Here is a 22731-nt window from a genome sequence, read left to right as displayed (position 1 = left end):
AGTATAGTTTCTGCTGTGGCATTGTCATAGAGTTCAAATTTCAGGATTTCACTTAGTCCAATCTACTGAGTCCTTGCTCCTGGTATATTAATAGAAATATCAGCAATCCAAAATAACTTCATATTTGCAGATTTATACATTTAAAAAGGTATACACAGTACATAGTAGTTCTCCAATGTTAATTCAACTATGTTGTGACTATATTAAACATGGAACTAAAGTATAATCTGTTATATGTATACTCTATTCATCTCACTCATTGATTTTTCTCAATTTTACTGATTAAAATTAATGAGCTATTTCTTTTAACTAAAACTGGGTAGAAAACTGAAATATGACTCAGGTGCAGTCTGCATTATTAAATTCAAAGTACATAAAAATGGCACAAAAGAAGACAATGGGAATATTTAAGTAACTTTCAGCTTATAACATCTACTTTGTGAACTTTGCATGACTCGCCATCAAAAATTGATGGGCAATAATTTCTCAAAATATTAAAACTTCATCTTAAATCTGATCCAAAATTCCACTCCTTGACATCTATCCAAAGAACACACGATTACTAATTCAAATCCCTGTGTTCATTTTACCTCTATTGAAAATCACCAAGATCTGTAACTAATCCAAGTGCTTAAGTATGGTGCATATAGAAATATGTGTATAAACATTTTAGAATGTTAATCATCTACAAGAACAAATAAAATTTTGCCTTCTGTGACAACATACTAGAATTTTAGGGAGTTATACTGAGTGAAATAAGTCAGAAGGAGGTAAAGAAATAACAGGCAATTTCATCCATAGTTGGAATACAGATAAATAAGGTGAAGTTTAATAAACACAGCCCTTTGGAATCAGATGGCAGAATGAAGTTTACAAGAAAGAGTAGGGGGTAGGGTAGCCAATGAATCATTGTCAATGAATATTGATACTTTGGTGATTGAGCTACTGTGCTAACATATATTTTGAAGAAGTATGGAATTGTACCCTAAAACATATACATTCCTGTAAATCAACGCTAATTGAAAAATAATAATGGACTCCAAACTCATAACACTTAGTGTGTAGTTTGTAAATATTTTCTCCATATCTTGTCGATCCTATGAAAAGGTTTTGAAAGGATTAAATAAGAAAATGTCACTTGAATAGAATTGAAGCAAGAAAGTATAGCAAAGTTTAAATGTAATGCTAAAAGTGGGTGAAAATTACAGCATTAAGAAGACGTAAATCCAGAACCCCTGAGTATCTGAGTGTGCTGTTCAATAGAGTTTAGGCAGTATTGATTCATCCTAACTAAAGTTATCCTCACAATTGCTCCTATCCTGAGGATTCTTTTTGCCTCTATCTTTCAGATATTTGAAATAGCTGCTACTTCTCTTCTCCAAAAAAAAATTCTGTTCCAAGAATATGAACCTGTATATTTCCATATTTAGTATTTTATCTGCTTAAGTAATTTTTCTAGAAGAATTTTCTTCAGAATTTTTCCCATATCTATATAAAAATTTTTTAAAAATGAACCATATAAACCTCATTCTAATCAGTATTTAATTTGTCTATTTTCATTTATAATACAAAAATATTTAAATAGTTTTTCAATTTTTTTCTTTCTAATTTCATATTGAAAAGTTAAAAAATAGTTTCTTAATTCAGTACTTTGCTAATATGAATACAGTTATTTTGGTTTTTATTTCATTTGGCCTTTCCAAGTCTTGCTGCACAACAATTCCTCTACAAGTCTTTTCCTGGTTTTCTGACAATGATTTTCAGGCACAACTTTTATTGTTGATTTTTCTTCAGATCATGGTGCAGCCTTTTCATTCTCTGAATTTTTTTTTAAATAACAGGTTGTTCTTTTTGGTTGTCCCTGAAAATCATTTTGATTTTGATTTTTTTCCTTTGAGATTTCCAAGCATGCTTGTGCTCCCAGTAAAGATTAATTGACATCTACTCTGTTATCTATCTCAAGAATTTCAGACACACTTTTCTTACTGTTTCCAGGAGAGTCATCTGTAATATGATTTGAATGAATTAATGAATAAATTATTACACAAGATGATTGCATGCTTTGACTTAATTTTTTTATATTTTTGGGCTTAACATAAGAAAATGATGAGACATGCTTTGTAATTGCACATGTGGAATAGATATTATTGAGCAAATTTATCATCACTTTTTCTACTTTTATACAGAGCTGACCCAGAGCAATAGTAGTAAGGTACTTACCTTACGTGGTTGTTGACCCAGGTTCAATACAAAGCAATTTATGTGATCCCTTGTGCCCGCCAGGATGGGTCCCTGAGCACAGATCTGGGAGTAAGCCCTGAGCACTGCCAAATGTACCTGTCCTTTCTAAACAAAAAAGAAAAGGTTCAGTTCTCACTATAATTCAAGAGAAGAAGTTAAGGTATGTATAAACCCAAACATGTAAGTTTATCATCTGCTGATAGCCAGTATTAGATACTCCATATCATTTTATGCTGTTATTTTAAGTAAAAACATGCACAGTGAAATCTAAAAGTTTCAACACTTAAATCACTGACCTTCTCTATTAGTATCCCAGTTACAATTGTGTTCAGAGGTAGGTATAACATAACCTTTCCACTTTTAAAACAGTACATTGAACAAAAAAAACACTGCAAAATGGATACAATGCTGAAATAAACTGAAATTTAAAAACCTCTCTTTATCCTGCATAAGGCATTATTTTTCTTCCTCTAATATTGAATTAGAGCATAATTTCACATGATGCTTTTTGCTCCCTGTTTTTAAAGAATGAAACCCATATTTTCTTTCTACAGTTTGATTTATCTTTCTAGTTGACTTTTTTCAAAATCAGTGAACTGAGAAACATCAAAAATGGCATGGGATCTGAGCTCCTCTCATTAGAGAGATTTTTACTTGTTATGATTGTTTTGCAGATAAATAACTGAACTTTCAGATATTAGGTTCAGTTCGCTTTTCCAAGCACTTTTTTGTTTTTCTAATTTGTTTGACATTCCCAAATAAATGATGGGGAATTTGACTTTTCTGAAGTCTCTAGTGAACTTGGACTCTTCCTTTAATTTTAAAATAAGAAGTTTGACAAATTCTGATTTGTTTTGCCTTCTCACAGAGACTTAAACTGAGATAAGACAGACTTGATTTTTTTTTGAGGCAAGGGGGCTTTTGTGCCACATCTGTCAGTGCTCAGGGTTTAGTTCTATTTGCATTCATTGATCACTCCTGGTGGGACTTGGGGGGGGCCATTCGGAACTTCAGGGGAATGAATGCGGGTAAGATATATGCAAGGCAAAACTCTTACCTGCTACCTGCTATACTATCTCTCTGACACCCAAGATTGAATTTTGAATTTAATTAAAAAGAAAATCAGGTCCTGAAAAACAGGAAATTTCCTTTGTTATCATTTTATCTAGAATATCTACTGGAATAGCTCCTGAGCCTTGTCCCCTACCAAAGAAGCAGCATCATTCAAATTAGTTTTATCAACTTTTAATAATAGGATTGTGTAAATTAAGTTACTTGAAATAATGGTGACAATTGTCAGATTATAAAGTATTAAGAATCAATTTTAGAAGAACAAACATCAGAAAGATCATGCACTGTTGGTATGATTCAATTTTGTCAGCCCAGTGCAAAAATAAATAGTAGAACTCAGGGTTCTAGTTTCTTTGCTTATATGTCTTGACAGACTGTACTTATTAATGCCTAGAGAAGTTCAAGAAAGGTGGCATGGCAGTCATCACTGGCTCAGTTATGGCTGTTTTCAGCATGACAGTGGTTTTAACAAAAATGTAAATTGATCTCAAGCTGCCTTCAAAAAGTATGAACATGACATGCTTACACCACTACTCTAGACCTCAAAGTGAAATTCACCAGGCTGGGAACAACAGATTAAAACTTTAAAAAAGTGCATTATTTTGTGATTCATATAGGTGGGAATGCTTTTACGATAAATACATTTGTCATTTGAAATGTTTTATCTTGGAAGTGATTACAAATGCTAACTGAGGATGTAGGTAAAATTTTTCTTTTACGTAGGTGAGATGAGGGAGAGTAATTTCTTAGAATGAGTTTCTAATTTGAAATTCACTATTAGAACAGTACTATTTAAGGTGGATACAAGAAAAACTTTACTTCCTTTTAAAATACTCGATTCAGAAGACTGCAGTTTCAATTTATTTGTGAGGACTATACATTTTGCTGAGCTAACTTGGCAGACAAAGGACATCCTCAGTGCTCAAATATATTGTCAGTGTTTCCATGGAGACCAAAGAAATCATAAGTTCAAACAATTTGAGAAAGGCTAAATACCATACCACAAGGAAGGTAAGAAATGAATGAGAAACTTTTTGAATAAGTTATGAAAACACACCTTTACACATGCTGTGTTTAGTATGCATGAATGGGGAATCTTTTATTCTCCTTAAATTCCTCAGATAACTAGAACTATGGTGTGGTAAGTGGTATAAGTGTGCAGTAGGAGCCCTGAATATGAAATCAGAAGACTTGGGTTTTAAAAGCGACTATCCATTAACAGCTGTTTGATTTAGAGCAAGTAACACAATACATAAATTTATTTCATTCAAGTAACTTAAAAGAAGCATAATCAATCAGAACTGAGGTGAGCAACTAAAGGATCAAAGACCTAAATTCAACAGATATTTAAAACCGCCTTGCCTACATTCTTTTTTCCTCTTTTGCTCTCAAAACTGAGTCTTTTGACTGCTGAGGTGATGTATTCTTTCAGCTTCTGTGATCACTACCTGCCTCTCTTTCACTCAGAATCTATTTTTTTTTTTGTAAAGTGGAACATAATAATGATGGCATTCCCACCTTTCCTTTTGGATCATTGGTGAAATGTATCGATACAAGATACTTCAAAGACTGTCATTTTGATATCTGGCACGATATTCTATGGGCAAACAATCTATGGGGGAACAGAATTATTCTTCTATAGAATAATCTATGGGAGAATCAAGAGAACTATTAAGAAACTATCATAAGTTTTTGGGAAAGATCTATCATTATTTCTTGAATAGAAACTTAGGACCAGGGTTGTGAATATGGAAATGGTTTCACACCCATTTACACGCAGAGGAAAAGGAGGAAGACAAGAGAGATGTATGAGGTAAAATAATGGCTTGTTACATTGAAATGGAGAAAGTACATAAGAGAAGCAGAAGCAGAGTAAAGATAGTAGATGATGATGTGAGGAAGTTGTCAGAGGTTGAGTAGACACAACAAACTTCAAGAAAAACTCAGGGGTTCATAGAAATCAGCAGTTAAGGCACTTGCATTGCAAGTGGCCAAAATGGGTTCTATCCGTGCACCACATCTGGTCTGCAGGGCACTGCCAGGAGTGATACTCGATCATAGAGTCAGGAGTGAACATGAGTTTTGCCTGATATGGACTCCCAAAACTAATGTAGACATTAGTTTTCTACAATTCTGTTGTGTACATTTGTCTATTATTGTCTATATTTCTGTTATATTCCTGCTGAAATCATCCCACCCCACTCTTAATAAAATCCTTAAACTTGAACGCATTACTGAATTCTGTGAGTTTGGGCAGTGTGAACAGATCTTCTGTTACTAATAGAAGCCTTCTATTTACAAGAGCACCTTCTGTTTGCAAGGCATGCTTTGGATGCTCAAGAGGTGGTCATTTTGTGGCGAGGGGAAGAGAGCTTTATATACCAATGGGCAAATGTTTTGGTGCATATAATAACCTCTGTGAGAACTACATGGATAGAAACATGTAGGGGAGCAACATGCCATCATGCAATTAAGTAAAATTATCCTAAGTGACATAATGTAAGAATTAGAATTTACAGGAGTTGACTTCAATTTTTTCACCTATGAAGGGAATGTAGTTATTGCCCTAACTGAGTTATAAGAATGTCTATCAAATGTGACTATGATAGAGCTATAAGGGTAGGAATGCCTTACCATTAGTCCTTATACCAAGGACAAAATCCATTAGTCCTTATACCATTGTCATATAATCAAAGCATGGATATGGCTTGAGATAGTTTCTAAACTTATACTGCTAAGTGAGTAAAGTAAATTAAATTTTCTCTCTCAGACTGTACCTACAGATTTAAGTATGGAATCTGTCTTAATTGTCACCTTGATTTTGTCAAAAAATTATAACATGGCATGTCTATGCCATGTTATAATTACCTAGTTCTAGAAAAGCATGATAAGACAGAAGTAGAATCCAGAACTATTCAGATATGAATTACATTTCCAGATATTATTAATGATATATTCTTTAAATGTTTTACACTGATTTAGTAGGAATTACCTCTTGAAACCATCTATACATTTTATAAGGCGCTAATGCAGGGTCATATTATTAGGCTGAGACACACAATTGATAAATGGTTTTTATAAAGAGTTGAATATTTTAAATTTTCTGACATTGCAGACTAGTATGAACATTGGTCTTAAGGTTTCTGAAATTTAAAATAAGAGTTAATTCAGACTTATATTACATGGCACTAATAATTTGATGATTGAAAGTGATTTAGATTATTGTTATAAAATGTGAATATAAACTTATATTTATGCCAGCTGGCAACTTTTTTTTACTTTGTTGTCTTTGTCTCTTGTTCTTTCCATTTAATATTACAGTTGTATGAATCCATTTCTTAAAAGGTATATTAAAGGATTTAAATATTATACTGAAACAAATCACCTTTTCGTTATCAACATAAAGTATTTGCTTTTGGAATTTCAGCTGCTTGCCAGAGGCTACCTCTAGTACCTGTTTGCTGGTTTTTATATTAGGAGATCAGATTAGTAGTTGCATGGTGAGCTTTATAATAAGGTTTTCCAAAAATACTTAGCAGCTAGAAAATAATTTCCATTCAAGTATGCTCTCTTTTTCTAAAAAGTAAATTAAATTTTCTCTCTCAGACTGTACCTACAGATTTAAGTATGGAATCTGTCTTAATTGTCACCTTGATTTTGTCAAAAAATTTGGTATTTGTACAAAGTGAATGTACCCCACCAAATTCATGTGAGGAAAAGAAGTCTCTATAGGATGATTGATCTTTGGAAATGAGTCATTTTGTGGTAACTTATAGGTTTGTAAAAGAGAGCCTTCTATGAAAAACATGCTCAGGCTGCTAATTTTCCTATCTATTTATAATAACACAGCCAAAAGACAGTCACCTATGAGCCAGTAATTAGGTTCTTACTAGACTGAACTTTCCGATGCCTTGATCTTTGACTTTCCAACTTACAGAACTTGGAGTTGGGAAAATCTATGTTGTTTGCTAATCAGCAGCTGACTGTCTTTTTGCTATCATAACCTGGATGGATTAAAAGAGTCAACTACATAGACAAAGGAGAAGGCTAGTTGCATATCAAAATCCATTAGTCCTTATACCATTGTCATATAATCAAAGCATGGATATGGCTTGAGATAGTTTCTAAACTTATACTGCTAAGTCAGTAAATTCTGTCAAATGAATTAAAGGTGAAGGTGACAAGAGCCAGGATTTTAAGATAATAACAACTGAAAACAATATCATGTGGGCTTTTCTTGTCATCTCTTTCTCCTGACCTAAAATCTGAATGTGGAATTTCTATATTCCAGTTTTGTAAAATTGGACTGGAGTGATAGCACAGCGGGTAGGATGTTTTCCTTGCATGTGGCCTACTTGGGTTCAATTCCTTCATCTCTCTTGGAGAGCCTGACAAGCTACCAAGTGTATCCCACCCACGTGGCAGAGCCTGGAAAGCTACCTGTGGCATATTCGATATGCTAAAAACAGTAACAACAAGTCTCACAATGTAGACGTTACTGGTGCCTGCTTTAGAAAATTGGTGAACAACGGGATGACAGTGCTACAGTGACAGTTGAATGGGAGGCATTCCATTGTTATAGCATATAGTGTCATTCTAAATAATAAAGACCCATTTTGTTTTTTGTGGAATTCAGAACAACTTAGAATACAGTAGAGTAGTTGTGGTTCTGGTTTTGTGAGGACATATATATATAAATATAACAATTTAAATGACACATTTGCTAGAAACTTTTCTGTTAGAAACTTTGCTGTTCTTTGTAGATCCACTTTATAGTCCTAGTGGACCCAAATCCAGATGCTATTAGTAGAACTATATCTTCACCTAGGCACATCCTTAAAGTCGCACTTTCTCCCAGAAGTAGGTCATGGCCAAGTAGTGCTGCTATCCTTTGAATTCAAAGTGGTTAATTTTTGTAGGGCATTTATGTGCAGTATTTTGTATGTATCTGCTACCTGTCAGACTGAATGCCCTGTGAGACTAAAATGAGGATATTATTCATCAGGTATCTCCTCTATCAAGATTCTGACCTTGCTCTGTCTTGAATACTGGTTTCACTCACTCTTAGTGCAGGTGTCACCTGAGAGTATTATATCAGTCAATTATTGAGTAAGTATCTATTGTGAAGGCATTGTAAGTTGTTGAAATTAGCATAATATAAATTAGTAGTGTTAAATAATGGCCAAAGTCATCATCATTAAATGAGAAAAAAATAGATGCTTTGAGAATTGATTTCATAATCGGTTAGTCTTCTCAGTTTATATTCTTAGTTGTCAATAAATGTTATCCATGTAATTGTTTGCCAATGCACATTATTTTTACATTTGTTGAGATATTTGCCTACCATTTAAATACTTCTTTCTTTATAAAACACTTGTGATCATACTGAAAAAAAATCAGATACAGTGGTTATTGATAAAATATTATGTTTTATTATCTCTAACACATGGACATTTCTAGCACATTTGCATTTACTTCAAGCCAATTTAATTGTCTATCATTTTTACATTTTTATAGTTTAAAAATGTTATTGTCTTATGTCTTATTTCCATTGTTGATGCTATCATCAATCTCAATAGCTAATATTGAAAACTTTCTTCACTTGAAATAATAAAAATGAGAAAACTAAGATATTCTTGAGATGATCTAAAATCTACTTTATGGGGCTGGAGTGATAGCACAGCGGGTAGGGCGTTTGCCTTGCATGCGGCCGACCCGGGTTCAAATCCCAGCATCCCATATGGTCCCCTGAGCACCGCCAGGAGTAATTCCTGAGTGCAGAGCCAGGAGTAACCCCTGTGCATCGCCAGGTGTGACCCAAAAACCAAAAAAAATAAAAAAATAAAAAAAATCTACTTTATGAATCAGAGAATTTTGGAAGAACAGTTTAATTATGTAACAACCATTTTATAGTTAGTACTTAACCCATTAAGCCCTACACTTTTGGTCTGGATAGATATCTAAAAATTTAATCTTGACATTCCTGTAAATTTGTTAAACTATGTATGTGAGTAAAGCATGTATTAATGAGAGGATCCTTTTTTATGTATAACACCATGTGTTCATAATACCTTCATTCTTTATGTCTTACAGATAACACTATATGCTCCTACTTTTTTTTTTTTTTTTGCTTTTTGGGTCACACCTGGCGATGCACAAGGGTTACTCCTGGCTCTGCACTCAGGAATTGCTCCTGGCGGTGCTCAGGGGACCATATGGGATGTTGGGAATCGAACCCGGGTCCGCCGCAAGCAAGGCAAACACCCTACCAGCTATGCTATCGTTCCAGCCCCCTATGTTCCTACTTTTCATAATCAACTTAAAAGAACCTTGAATAATCCTCTTGGTTACTGACAAGGCCATGATTTATCATAGTCAAGCACTTCTAATTTATGCTTAAAGATCATTATTTCAAGTCTATGCTTTCCTTTAATGACAACACACTTCAATTTCAAAATCTGTGAGTGACTTAATAGTTTGAGTTTGTGATGATCATGTGTTATTATATCAGTGGAAAACTTATAGTCATAAGTGAGCTTTTAAAAATTTTATTTCTTGCATTAAACATCATCATCATCATCATCATCATCATCCCATTGGTCATCGAATTTCTCGAGCGCTCTCAGTAACGTCTCCATTCATCCAAGCCCTGAGATTTTAGAAGCCTCTTTCTACTGTCATTCCAACGATGCCATACTGGAGGCTCTTACAGGGTCAGGGGAATGAGACCCAGCTTGTTACTGGTTTTGGCATATTAATACACCATGGGGACCTTGCAAGGCTCTCCCATGTGGGCAGGAAACTCCCAGTAGTTTGCCAGGTTCTCCCAGAGGGAAAAGTAGGCTATAAGATATCAGGAGGCTGCGAAGCGGCTGCGCGCTTCCGGGATCTTGCTTTTAAGTCTCTGGGTGCTGGCTGTTGACAGGGTTACAAGTCACCGGGGGCAGTTTGTGGGTGTGGCTGCCAAGCTACTGGAAAATGGGGGGTCTGGGTGGAGAAGGCCCAGTCCCAATCCGAGTAGCCTTGGAGATCTCAGCCCCAGGTCCCACACAACTGGGTTCCTCTGCTGGTTCCTTCATGCTGAGGCTCGTCCAAATGTGTTGAGAGGGGCCGGCCTTGAGCATGGCTGTGACTGGGTTCCGGAGGTCTTTGGCCACTGGGAGCTCTGCTTGGGGTGGGGAGGGAAGCTGGAGCCATCCCCTCCGAGGAGGCCCCAGGGAAGACAGCCAGGCATGCGCGGGCAAAAGACTCTGTGCAATAAATATAGCCCATGCCAAATAAACTACTATGTTTTCATGAAAATGTAGCATGAAGCTTGTCTTATTTAAGAGCAGCACTGTAGCACTGTAGTATATTGTTCATGGATTTGCTCGGAACGGGCACCAGTAACGCCTTCATTTTGAGACTTCTTGTTACTGTTTTTGCTTATTGAATATGCCACAAGTAGCTTGCCAGTCTCTGCCGTGCGGGCAGATACTCTCAATAGCTTGCTGGGCTCTCCAAGGGGGATGGAGGAATCGAACCCGGGTTAGATGCATGCAAAGCAAATGCCCTACCCACTTCCTCAAACACTATGCTTAAATGAGTCAAATATTCATATAATAAATTTTATAGCATCTATCAACCTTAAAATTAGACAAACTTATGTTTATTTAAAGAGAATTATGAAGTTGAATTTGAGCAATTAGTTTTAAAATGACTGCGATTTTGTGGTTGTGTTAACAAATCCACATTTAAAATCAATCCACATGTTTTCTACATAACACTGTAGCACTGTAGCACTGTCATCCCAGTGTTCACCGATTTGCTCAAGTGGGCATCAGTAACATCTCCATTGTGAGACTTGTTGTTACTATTTTTGGCATATCAAATATGCCACAGGTCGCTCTCCAGACTCTGCTGAGAGGGCAGGATACTCTCAGTAGCTTGCCAGGCTCTCCGAGAGGGATGGAGGAACCGAACCCAGGTTGGCCGCGTGCAAGGCAAACACCCTACTCGCTGTACTATTGCTCAGGTGGTATGTTTTCTACATAAAATTGTTTAAATTTTCTGTAGTCTATTTTTCACTTTGTGCACATTCATATCCAATTATTACACAGTTTTGTAGCCTTATTTTTCCTTCTGTTAATATTTTTCATGTCAATTGACAACTGGTAAGGTGTAATTGGGCTGTATAATTAGCTAGTTTTACTTTATAAATTAAAATATTTCTTCATCATACCTAAAAAAAGAATATTTTTTTAAATACTGAATGAGATATTTGATTTAAAAGAAACTTTATTACTTCAATCAATTGAAATAATCAGATTTGTTTATTTTATTTTTATAGATTTTAGTGTATTTTTATAGTTTAAAAGCATGATATCCTTTGTAATATTTTTATTATTATTGAAATAGTATGAGTTACAATATGCTAACATTTCTTTTTGAATGTACACTATTACTCTACTACATCCACCACCAAAATGCCAACATCCCTTTACCACTTGCCCAAAGTTCTTTCTTGTCCACCATTTTGGTTATTTCAGTTACTGGTCAAAGTATAAGGGCTTTGTTGTATGTGAATATTGACAATTTTCTAGTTTTTGTTCTCTCTGTATAATACATTTAAGTGTGATCATCTAGTATTTATCTTTCTCTTTCTGAGTTACTTCACTTAGCATGATGCAGTTATTTCTATTTTTAAAAGGTAAATAATCAAGAAAACAAATATACTTTTAAAAGGTAAATAATCAAGAAAAAAATAGTGACAATAGAAAATAAAAAGAGAAGGCATAAATGGAATAAAATGTGGCTGTATTATTATAATTATTTTTGGTTTGTTTTGGGGGCACACTCAGTAGCATTTAGCTTTTATTCCTGGCACTGATCTCAGAGATTTATTCTGGTGGGGTCTGGGACCATATGAGGAAGTGCCAAATATTGAATTCAGGTCTGCCACATGCAAAGCAAACACCAACCCACTGAGCTATCTCTCTATCCCCTGGACTTATATTTTACCATAATTAACTTTCTGATGAAAAAAATTGGAAACAAAGCATAAATTAGAATTCATGTGTGTATACTAAAAGGAAAACTAGACATTCTCCTAATACAGTGAATATTGTTTTTCATCTTTCAGATTTTCTGAAACAGACACAGATTGCATTTTTGTCTAGATTTTCATTTTTAGTGCAATGTTGAAAACGAAAATTAGGCTGTTTTCTTAAACTTTAATGAAGAATACTATTTTAGTCCCCAATTCACTAGTGATTAGAACCAAAAAACTTGCAAACTGTTCTCTATAAAGACACTTGAGATTTGAGTTGTGACAAACTCTAATTCACTGACAATGTTTAAGACTGGGGAAAGATTCTCATAAATTTTAAAAACAGAGCTCCAAACTTGACCCCTTCCAATTACTTCACTGGTTTGGAAGTGATTGCAATTCTAGGTCATTCCGAGAACACTCTGTGCAGTAAGATTTTAAAGCCATTTTCTACTAAAAACAAACAAAATGTCGTGCAAAGATGAATCACATGTATGACAATTATTTTATAATTGCTTTCTGGCAATTTTGATGAGTATTAAAATGGAGAAATGTCACTGTCACTGTCACTGTCATCCCGTTGCTCATAGATTTGCTCGAGTGGTCACTAGTAACATCTCCAAGTGAGACTTCTTGTTACTGATTTTGGCATATCCAATACGCTTGCTAGACTCTGCCATGTGCGCCAGATAGTCTCTGTAGCTTGCCCAACTCCCCGAGAGGGGGTAGAGGAATTGAACCCGGATCAGCCACATGCAAGGCAAACACCCTACCAACTGTGCAATCACTCCAGCCCCAGGAGAAATGACATACTCTAACAGATTTTCCAATTTTAGGACAAAATCTGAAAATGATTTCTTTACAGTTGGAAGAACTATGTTAGAGTCTACCTCTGATATTTTTGGTAAGATAATAGTTGCATCACTTCATTTGTATCACTTGTCATCCCATTGTTCATCAATTTGTTGGAGCGGGTGTCAGTAATGTCTCCATTTGTCCTTGTCACATGCTAGTGTAGTCCATTGGCATCTGCTTGCTCCAGGAACACAAAGGGCCTCAAACCATTCATTTAGGGTCTTGACGAAGAATGACCATCTCATTGGTGGGTGGCCACGCGGTCATTTGAAGTCCTGTGGAATCCAGTCACTAACAGTTCTAGTCCAGCAGTTGTCTCTAAATCGCATTATGTGTCTGGCCCATCTGATTATCGACGCTTTGGCAAACAAGACAGTGTCCCAGATTCTTGATCGTCGACGGAGGTCAGAACTCCAGATTCCTTCTCTTACTTGAGTGAAACGTGATACTCCAAGCAAAGCTCTTTTGATTCCTCTTTGGGATACCCAAACAGCATTCTCATCCTGTTTTTGTAAGGTGTGAAGCGTGTGTTATTGCAGGAAGAACAGGTGGAGTCGAAAAGACATGCCTGGAGCTGAAGGTACTTTGTCCTCTTTTTTTAAAAAAAATATTTTATTAGTGAATCACCATGGGGTACAATTACAGATTTACAAACTTTTGTCCTTGTATTTTGTTTATACAATGATTGCATACCCATCCCTCAACCAGTGCCCATTCTCCACCACCAATGATCCCAATATCCTAACCACTTCTTTGATGTTCTTGAAGGCATTCCACTCCACTCTCTTCCTCCTGCACAGTTCAGGTGCCTGGTCATTTGTCATGTTGAGTTCTCGACCTAGGTACACATAACTGCTGCATTCGGAGATGTTTGTTCCGTTGAGGGCAAACGGAACATCAGGAACTAGTTTGTCATGAACATTGTCTTTGGGATATTCAGCTGCAGTCTGACCTTTTCCACACTCATGGTTGAAGTTGGCCAGCATTTGTGCCACTTGGCTGATATTTGGTATTATGAGAATGATGTAATCAGCGAAGCGGAGGTGGTGTAGTTGCCAATCATTAATCTTCACTCCCATTCCTTCTCATTACAGTCGTCGCATGACGTTCTCAAGGGTGGCACTGAAGAGTTTCGGTGAAATGGTGTCGCCCTTCAGAACCCCTAGCTTTACGTTTATGATCAATTCTTTGTAGAATGGTGAGATCCTGGTAGTGAATCCATAATACAGCTCACAGATACAAGATAATAGTTGTATCAAAAATTATTTCAGGTGTGAATATTTTCTGTTTTTTAATACAATAAATGTTTTAAATCTGCATTATTCCTTCATATCTTAAGTAACAAGATTCTTCAGTACAGATAGGATAAAAAATGTAGAAGGTGATAACTTCATCTCTTCGAAAAACCACCAGCACAGATGCTATCGATATTCACTAGAAATATTTTAAGTTGTTTTATTACAGTAAACATTATGTTTGTCATAAATTTGCTAAAGGGCTCAAAATCTCTTAGGATGCTAGTATTTATCAAATACCATGTAAATGATTAGGAAATAACATCGTGGTAGTCTGTATTCATTAACTTGTTGATAATTGTCATACCATATGTGTAATTTAAAAACAAAATAAGATCAATCATTGCCACTGAAAATTACTTATAAACCAAAACAAGGTTTTTTATTCTACTTAAAATTATGATGTCAAATTATTAGAAGATGGCAATTAGCAAAAATATATATGATTTATAGTTCTAAAAAATATGATAACTTCTGCCACGGTATAAAAATTTGTCATTTTCTCCAGAGTAAAACAGGAACATATGCATTATTTTGTGTGTTTATTAAAAATGTGGTGAGACCTTGATAAGAATAGCATAATTATTTGAAATACCAATCTTTTACTTTTGTAGAACAAATCAGTTCCTCATAGATAACAGGGTGAGAGTATAAGACCTATAGAAATGAAGACAGTAATTGTCATTCTTTTGGTATATGAATATACAATGCTATTACTGTACAATGAATTTTCAAACTTTTATCAACAACCTATCTTTATTCATTTCTTCTGTAGTATCTAGTAACATAGAGATCCCATATATATATATATATATATATATATATATAATAGAGAATGTCTTTCTTTTTGTTCTTTCTCTTTCATTCTTTTTTCTTTTTTTCTTTTTCTTTCCCTTTCTTCTTTCTTTCTCTCTCTCTTTCTTCCTTCCTTCCTTCCTTCCTCTTTCTTCCCTTCCTTCCTTCCTTCCTTCCTTCCTTCCTTCCTTCCTTCCTTCCTTCCTTCCTTCCTTCCTTCCTTCCTTCCTTCCTTCCTTCCTTTCTTTCTTTCTTTCTTTCTTTCTTTCTTTCTTTCTTTCTTTCTTTCTTTCTTTCTCTCTTTCTTTCTCTCTCCCTCCCTCCCTCCCTCCCTCCCTCCCTCCCTCCCTCCCTCCCTCCCTTCCTTCCTTCCTTCCTTCCTTCCTTCCTTCCTTCCTTCCTTCCTTCCTTCCTTCCTTCCTTCCTTCCTTCCTTCCTTCCTTCCTTCCTTCCTTCCTTTTCATTTTCCTGCCCACATTGGCAATACTTAGAACTTATCTGTGTGGTAGTTAGAGGACTATGTGGGTTCCTAGTTGACCAGATTGAATGCGGGTTAGCAACATGCAAGGTAATCACTCTACTTTCACTCCAAATCCAGAGAAGGACTTTATAAGTGAGGGTAAGGCCTCAATTTTCAGACAATATTCAGATACTAAATTTGAAACCACATGATTGTTTGTAAATATTTTAAAGAAAAAGTTTGTACAGATTACTGAATCTGTAGCTGCTAGATTAATAATATATCCTCAGAAATATTAGGGTATGTGGTTTTATCTCAAAAATATAAGCATATCCACTATGCATCCTACATAAAATCATAAATTTGAATTTCTTCCATGAGATTACACTGCCTCATGATCTCAGGAACCTGTCTTTTTGAATCACTTGTGATTTTCAAAGAACAGTATAAGAATGATTGCAGACCAAAATTGAAATTTTATATTAATTTGGCAATTTGTCATTTACTGATATATTTTATTAGGCATATAGAAAATATGTGAAAAATTTTATTTTTTTTATTTTTTTTTAAATTTTTTTTATTTTTATTTATTTTAAAAAAAATCATAAGTAGGTTGTGAAAAAAATCTATACAAATAAATCTTTAACTGTGACCGTATCAACCAATTAATGATGAAGTATTACAAGTATATAGCATTTAATCTATCTGATTGTATTGTTGACCTTTCCCACTAAAGTGAAGCATAATCTTAGAGTTGTGTTTATTACTCGTTTGCAATATTTTTGTGTGCATATGTGTATACTTGCATATAAATTGATATATATGTATGCAGCTATAATATTTATATATATGTACACAACCTATCATCTGACTTCATATCTATGGAGTCATCTAAGCATGTGTCCTCTGGAAATGTTTTGATCTGATATTTTGTATATAATAGAAACAAACACATATTCAGTGATCTTCATTATTTAACATTTTATAGTTTTAACAATTTTTGTTGTTTTCACCTATTAAATTTATTATGTTCTGAAAAATGTCATAGTACTTGATGTTTGTAGTTATCTCCTTTTATGGCTTTTCTTCTAATATAATTCAGCTAACAATAATTTTCAATTTAATATCATATTTATCTATTACTTTCTTGTAAAAGTCTTTGCTTTAATGTATTCAAATATTTTGTCAATTTTGATCATAAGTAGGAACCTCCCTTTAATTAGACTGCATTAAAATTTGCCTTCCACACTTAATAATCAAAATGAGTGTTTCTCAACAATGGCCACATGACAGCCCCAGAGCGGCACTTGGGATATTGCAAGGACCAAAATACTAATCTTCGCTTAAATGGTGAGGCATGGGTAAAGACTATGGGGTCAGCAAGTAGGACTGGGAGATAGAGAAAGAAACAAGCTCAGAAGAGGCTCAGAGTCAGAAAAAAACTGATAAACACTAACCAAAATGACATGAAATGTGCATTTGAGTTTAGATTGTTTAATGTAAAATTTATCTGAATTATAAGAATAAACAATCATTCCAATATTTTACACTGACTAGTCATTAATTTCTAATTACTCCTAAATATCAGATATATTATTGGGCATTCTACTCTATTTGTATAGCTCTCTGATCGTATTTTTCTATCATCTTCCACCAGTCAACTTGCTTTATATATTACACTTAATTTAACTATTTTCTTGAAGATATTCTCAGCATGTAGTTTCATTTTTCATGTTTATTTATTATGGAAATTTACATTATGCATGCTTAAAACATATACAATCTCTAAGAATATTTACTCTCATTCTTGCCTATGGGCTAAGACCTTCAATGCAATGCTGAATAGAATATTTTATAATGACCACACTTGTATATTATTTTAAATGTTTAATAGGTGATTACTATTTTTTTTGAAGAATAATGTATAATTTTATTATTTACCCTAAATTCTACTATATATAAATGTTTAGTTTTTAAAAAATATACATTCAAATTATTGTAAATAATTTATATGTGTATATAATCTATGTGTTATATTTCAGTATTAGATGCTTAGTTTTAAAAAATCAATCAAAAATGTTTATTAAATTTTCTCATATTCATTATGTTTGGTACTTAAAAGGCTGCTTGCTTAAGATTCTTAACAATTTATATTTTCTCCCGTTTCGTAGAAAAAATGTAAAAACTTAGAATACAAGAGCTCTTACCAACTCTTACCAGATGCAATTTTTTCTAATAGTTTAGTTTGCATTACTTTAATCTACAGTTTAGCCATTAGTATCATTATTTATATGTGCAACTTTTAATTAATTTATTTACATATATGTCATTTTATTTGACTTAGATTTTTAGTTCACGTCAGAATTTTGGTTTAAGATTAAGGTTTCTTCCAGAAACAGATTCTTTTGAAAATCCTTTATTGATGTCCTTGGTTGTAAATGCTGTTCATTTTGCTCTATTTGAAAATATAATTATTTTGCTCTCATTTTTGGAAAGTACTTTTTCTGCTTTTAAAACTTTTAAGTTAATAGCAGTTTTTCTCACCTTTGTAATAACATAATTCTGTAAAATTTTACTCTACAAAGTGTGCTTTGACTATAAAAGTACAGCGCCATCTTTTGGCATTTGCCCGGGAAATAGCACTAGCTTTCTTAGGTCCTTCAGCTATCTCTTGAGAGTACTTGTGTGCTATGTAGAGCTCAAAGATTCCCTCATTGCCCACTCAATCTTGGGTTCCTTGTGGTTGTCTGTTGGTGGATATTTTGATATCTATTATTAGAATTCATAAATTCCATAATTGTTTATTATAATTGTAATTTAAACATAATTTTACAATAAACTGTATCAGATTAAGTGAAATTAGCTACAGTCATGAAATAATTTCATCAGAATATTTCAGTAAATTTGGTCTCTATACAGGAAATGGCAACAATATATATTTCTGGAAATGTTCTCTTTCTGTTATGATTTAAAAATATACCATTATTTTCAATAAATATAACAAGAAGGTTCTGGATAGCTTAAAATCAAATATAAGTTAGCAAAAGAAACATTTAAAAGAAGGTTGCTTACATTTTCTAAAATAGTGTTTCGCCCTCCACGATATTGAAGATAAAGGTATCTTCAAAGGTGACACGGAACTAAGCAATCTAGTAAAAACAGAGATCAACAAATGGGACTACATTAAACTAAAAAGCTTCTGCACCGCAAGAGATACAGTGACCAGAATCCAAAGACTATCCACAGAATGGGAAAGGATATTTACACAATACCCATCAGATAAGGGGTTGATATCAATGGTATATAAAGCACTGGTTGAACTCTACAAGAAGAAAACATCCAACCCCATCAAAAAATGGGGCGAAGAAATGAACAGAAACTTTACCAAGGAAGAAATACGAATGGCCAAAAGGCACATGAAAAAGTGTTCTGCATCACTAATCATCAGAGAGATGCAGATCAAAACAACTTTGAGATACCACCTCACACCACAGAGACTAGCACACATCCAAAAGAACAAAAGCAACCGCTGTTGGAGAGGATGTGGGGAGAAAGGGACCCTTCTTCACTGCTGGTGGGAATGCCGACTGGTTCAGCCCTTCTGGAAAACAATTTGGACGACTCTCAAAAAATTAGATATTGAATTCCCATTTGACCCAGCAATACCACTGCTGGGAATATATCCCAGAGAGGCAAAAAAGTACAATCGAAACAACATCTGCACATGTATGTTCATCGCAGCACTGTTTACAATAGCCAGAATCTGGAAAAAACCCGAATGCCCCAGAACGGATGACTGGTTGAGGAAACTTTGGTACATCTATACAATGGAATACTATGCAGCGGTTAGAAAAAAGGAGGTCAAGAATTTTGTAGTTAAGTGGATGGGCATGAAAAGTTTCATGCTGAGTGAAATGAGTCAGAAAGAGAGAGACAGACATAGAAAGATTGCACTCATCTATGGTATATAGAATAACAGAGTGGGAGACTAACACCCAAGAACTGTAGAAATAAGTACCAGGAGGTTGACTCCATGGCTTCGAGGCTGGCCTCACGTTCCGGGGAAAGGTCAACTCAGAGAAGCGATCACCAACTACATTGTAGTCGAAGGCCATGTGGGGGAAGGGAGTTGCGGGCTGAATGAGGGCTAGAGACTGAGCACAGTGGCCACTCAACACCTTTATTGCAAACCACAACAGCTAATTAGAGAGAGAAAACAGAAGGGAATGCCTTGCCACAGTGGCAGGGTGGGGTGGGGGGGAGATGGGATTGGGGAGGGTGGGAGGGACACTGGGTTTACGGGTGGTGGAGAATGGGCACTGGTGAAGGGATGGGTTCCAAACTTTGTATGAGGGAAGTATAAGCACAAAAGTGTATAAATCTGTAACTGTAAAAAAAAAATAAATAAATAAAATAGTGTTTCGCTATTCAAGTTAGAATCAGAAATATGGTTGGACATCTTAAAGGAAATATTTTAAAATAGTAACAGATTTATCAACCCTATCTACTGATTAATTTTACTCTCATTAACACAAAATTCCACAGCCCAACATATTTTTAAAGCTTTAGCCAGTTGAGAATTGAGGTAAACATTTGTTTATGTTAGGGAGAAATGAACAGCAGAATTTGTTTTGGGGAAAAATCATTTTAGAAAAGAATTATCTAGCAAAGGGAAAAGCAAAATAAAAAACAATATCGGACAGTGGGGAAGAGCTTGAAAGGGAAATAAAACATCTCAATAGGTACCAAATAGGGATAGTTGGGACTCAGCATTCTGGCAAGAGAACAGATGCATCACCAGTGGGATTTACATATTTCTTTTTCAGTTCACTGATATCTAGAAGAGTTCTCCTGAGAGTGAAGATTTCCCATACCATGGATAAGGTCAAATACAATAAGAAAACTCTGGTAAGTGTAACCTTTCAGAAATGGCATTTTATATTTAGATGGCACTGTAGATCAAGCCTTGTATTTTTCTTTTTGAATCCTTGAAGATATGTAGTACAGCATTCTAGTCTGTGGTTGACATGAAGTGTTTTCTTTGTTTTTTTGCTCAAAGAAAGGGCTGTTATTATTGAAGTCCCATTTCTTTTCTATTTCTTCCAGAAAAATATAGTCATAACCACAAAAAAAGAATGTAGTTGCTCATAGAATTTTGCAGGTAAGATGAGATAAGATGGAATAAAAAAATATTTTGTATGTATGTATGTACAAAAGTATATTTTAAATACCCACATTTTATCTTTTATATAAGCTCTTCAAAATGTCAAGTATGTTTCAGATATTTGACATCAAATTAAATGCTTTTCAGCGCTTTATTTTTTAAGATTAGATATTCATATAAAGCAAAAAAAAACTTTACTTTTACAAATTTCAGCCCTAACATAAAAATACTTACCAATTAAATATACAATCATAAACCCACTAAGCTAATAATAATTTTATTACCCCCCAAACTTATTTGTATTCATTCTCTACAGTTTTGTTTTTGTGAACATGTTATAATTTTTTTTTAAATATTAGAAATATTTATGTAACATCTATCTTATCAAGTGTACCATTAATCTCCCAAATTAAATCAAAATCTGTTAATATTCAACTTCTATTTATACTCTTTTTGAATGTTGTACAAGAACTAAGTAAATATCAATTTATGAAATAGTTTTCTGTGATATGCAAATTTCTCCCATAATCACAATACTGTTTTTAGCTTTATAAGTCTAAAAATGGAGGCAATGATTGGTGGGAGGTGAAACAGAGCTTGGTCCACATTACAATTTCTTAATCAGTGAGTGATGATAATCAGTTTCTGAAACTTACTTTGACTTTCAGAAACACAATGCCTTATTGAGCTGATCTTTCCCAGAGGTTTCATCTTCAGGCTCAGTGTTGAAGGAAATAAAGACTCGGGTACTGCAAATCCCTGCTGATCATGTCACCATGTACCTAAACCCCATCTGATTGATGTAGGTGAAACTGGCTGGAACAGACTTGTTCTATTCAGAGAGGAAAAAAATTAAAAACAAAACAAAACAAAACTCCAGAGCGTTGATGCACAAAATCCTTGTTATGCCTTTCAGATTCAGAAGTAAAAATCAGCAAAATTGGTTATTTCAAGCTTTACTAAATGTAACATTTTTTGACTTAGATATTCATCAAATTTTTATGAGTTTTTATTTTGGTCAAAAATTTTCTTACACTGCACTCATTTTTTTTGTGAAGTATAGAATAACATCACATGAGTGACACCCAAGGACAGTAGATACAAGGGCCAGGAGGATTGCCCCATAGCTGGAAGACTGCTTCATGAGCAGAGGGGAGAAAGCAGATGGAATAGAGAAGGGATCACAAAGAAAATGATGGCTGGAGGAATCAGTTGGGATGGGAGATGCATGCTGAAAGTAGATAATGGACCAAACACTGATGACCTCTCAGAGTCTGTATTGCAAGCTATAATGCTCACACATAGAGAGTATGGGGAATATTGTCTGCCATGGAGGCAGGGGGAGGGTGGGAAAGGAAGGGGTATACCAGAGATATTGGTGGTGGGGAATGTGCACTGGTGGAGGGATGGGTGTTTGATCATTTTGTGATTGTAACCCAAACATGAAAGCTTGGGACTATCTCACAGTGATTCAATAAAATTTTTAAATATATACTTACAGTAAGTTAATTAGTAATCTTTCATTTGAATGAAAAAACATAAATCCTGGCAATTTCTATCAACTTTTTCCTTTATTAACACTTTTTAAATTTTAAACTGAGTTTTTTACTCAGTGTAAATTACATAAAATCAGGAGAGTTAAAATATGATTAAAATTGCATTTTCAGCCAAAGAAGTACTCAGATTACTCAGCATCTTACTGTTTTATTTTATTATCAAATATATTTTCTTATCAATCTGCATTAACTCTGAAGATATTTTTTACTTTAAATATTTCCACTTTTCCCAAAATAAGGAAAAACAAAAAAGTTTTCAAGTGCTT

This window comes from Sorex araneus, chromosome 2, assembly GCF_027595985.1.
Source record: "Sorex araneus isolate mSorAra2 chromosome 2, mSorAra2.pri, whole genome shotgun sequence".
In the NCBI taxonomy this organism is placed as follows: domain Eukaryota; kingdom Metazoa; phylum Chordata; class Mammalia; order Eulipotyphla; family Soricidae; genus Sorex; species Sorex araneus.
The sequence above is the reverse complement of the archived record's forward strand: the minus strand, read 5'-3'. Positions refer to the sequence as shown.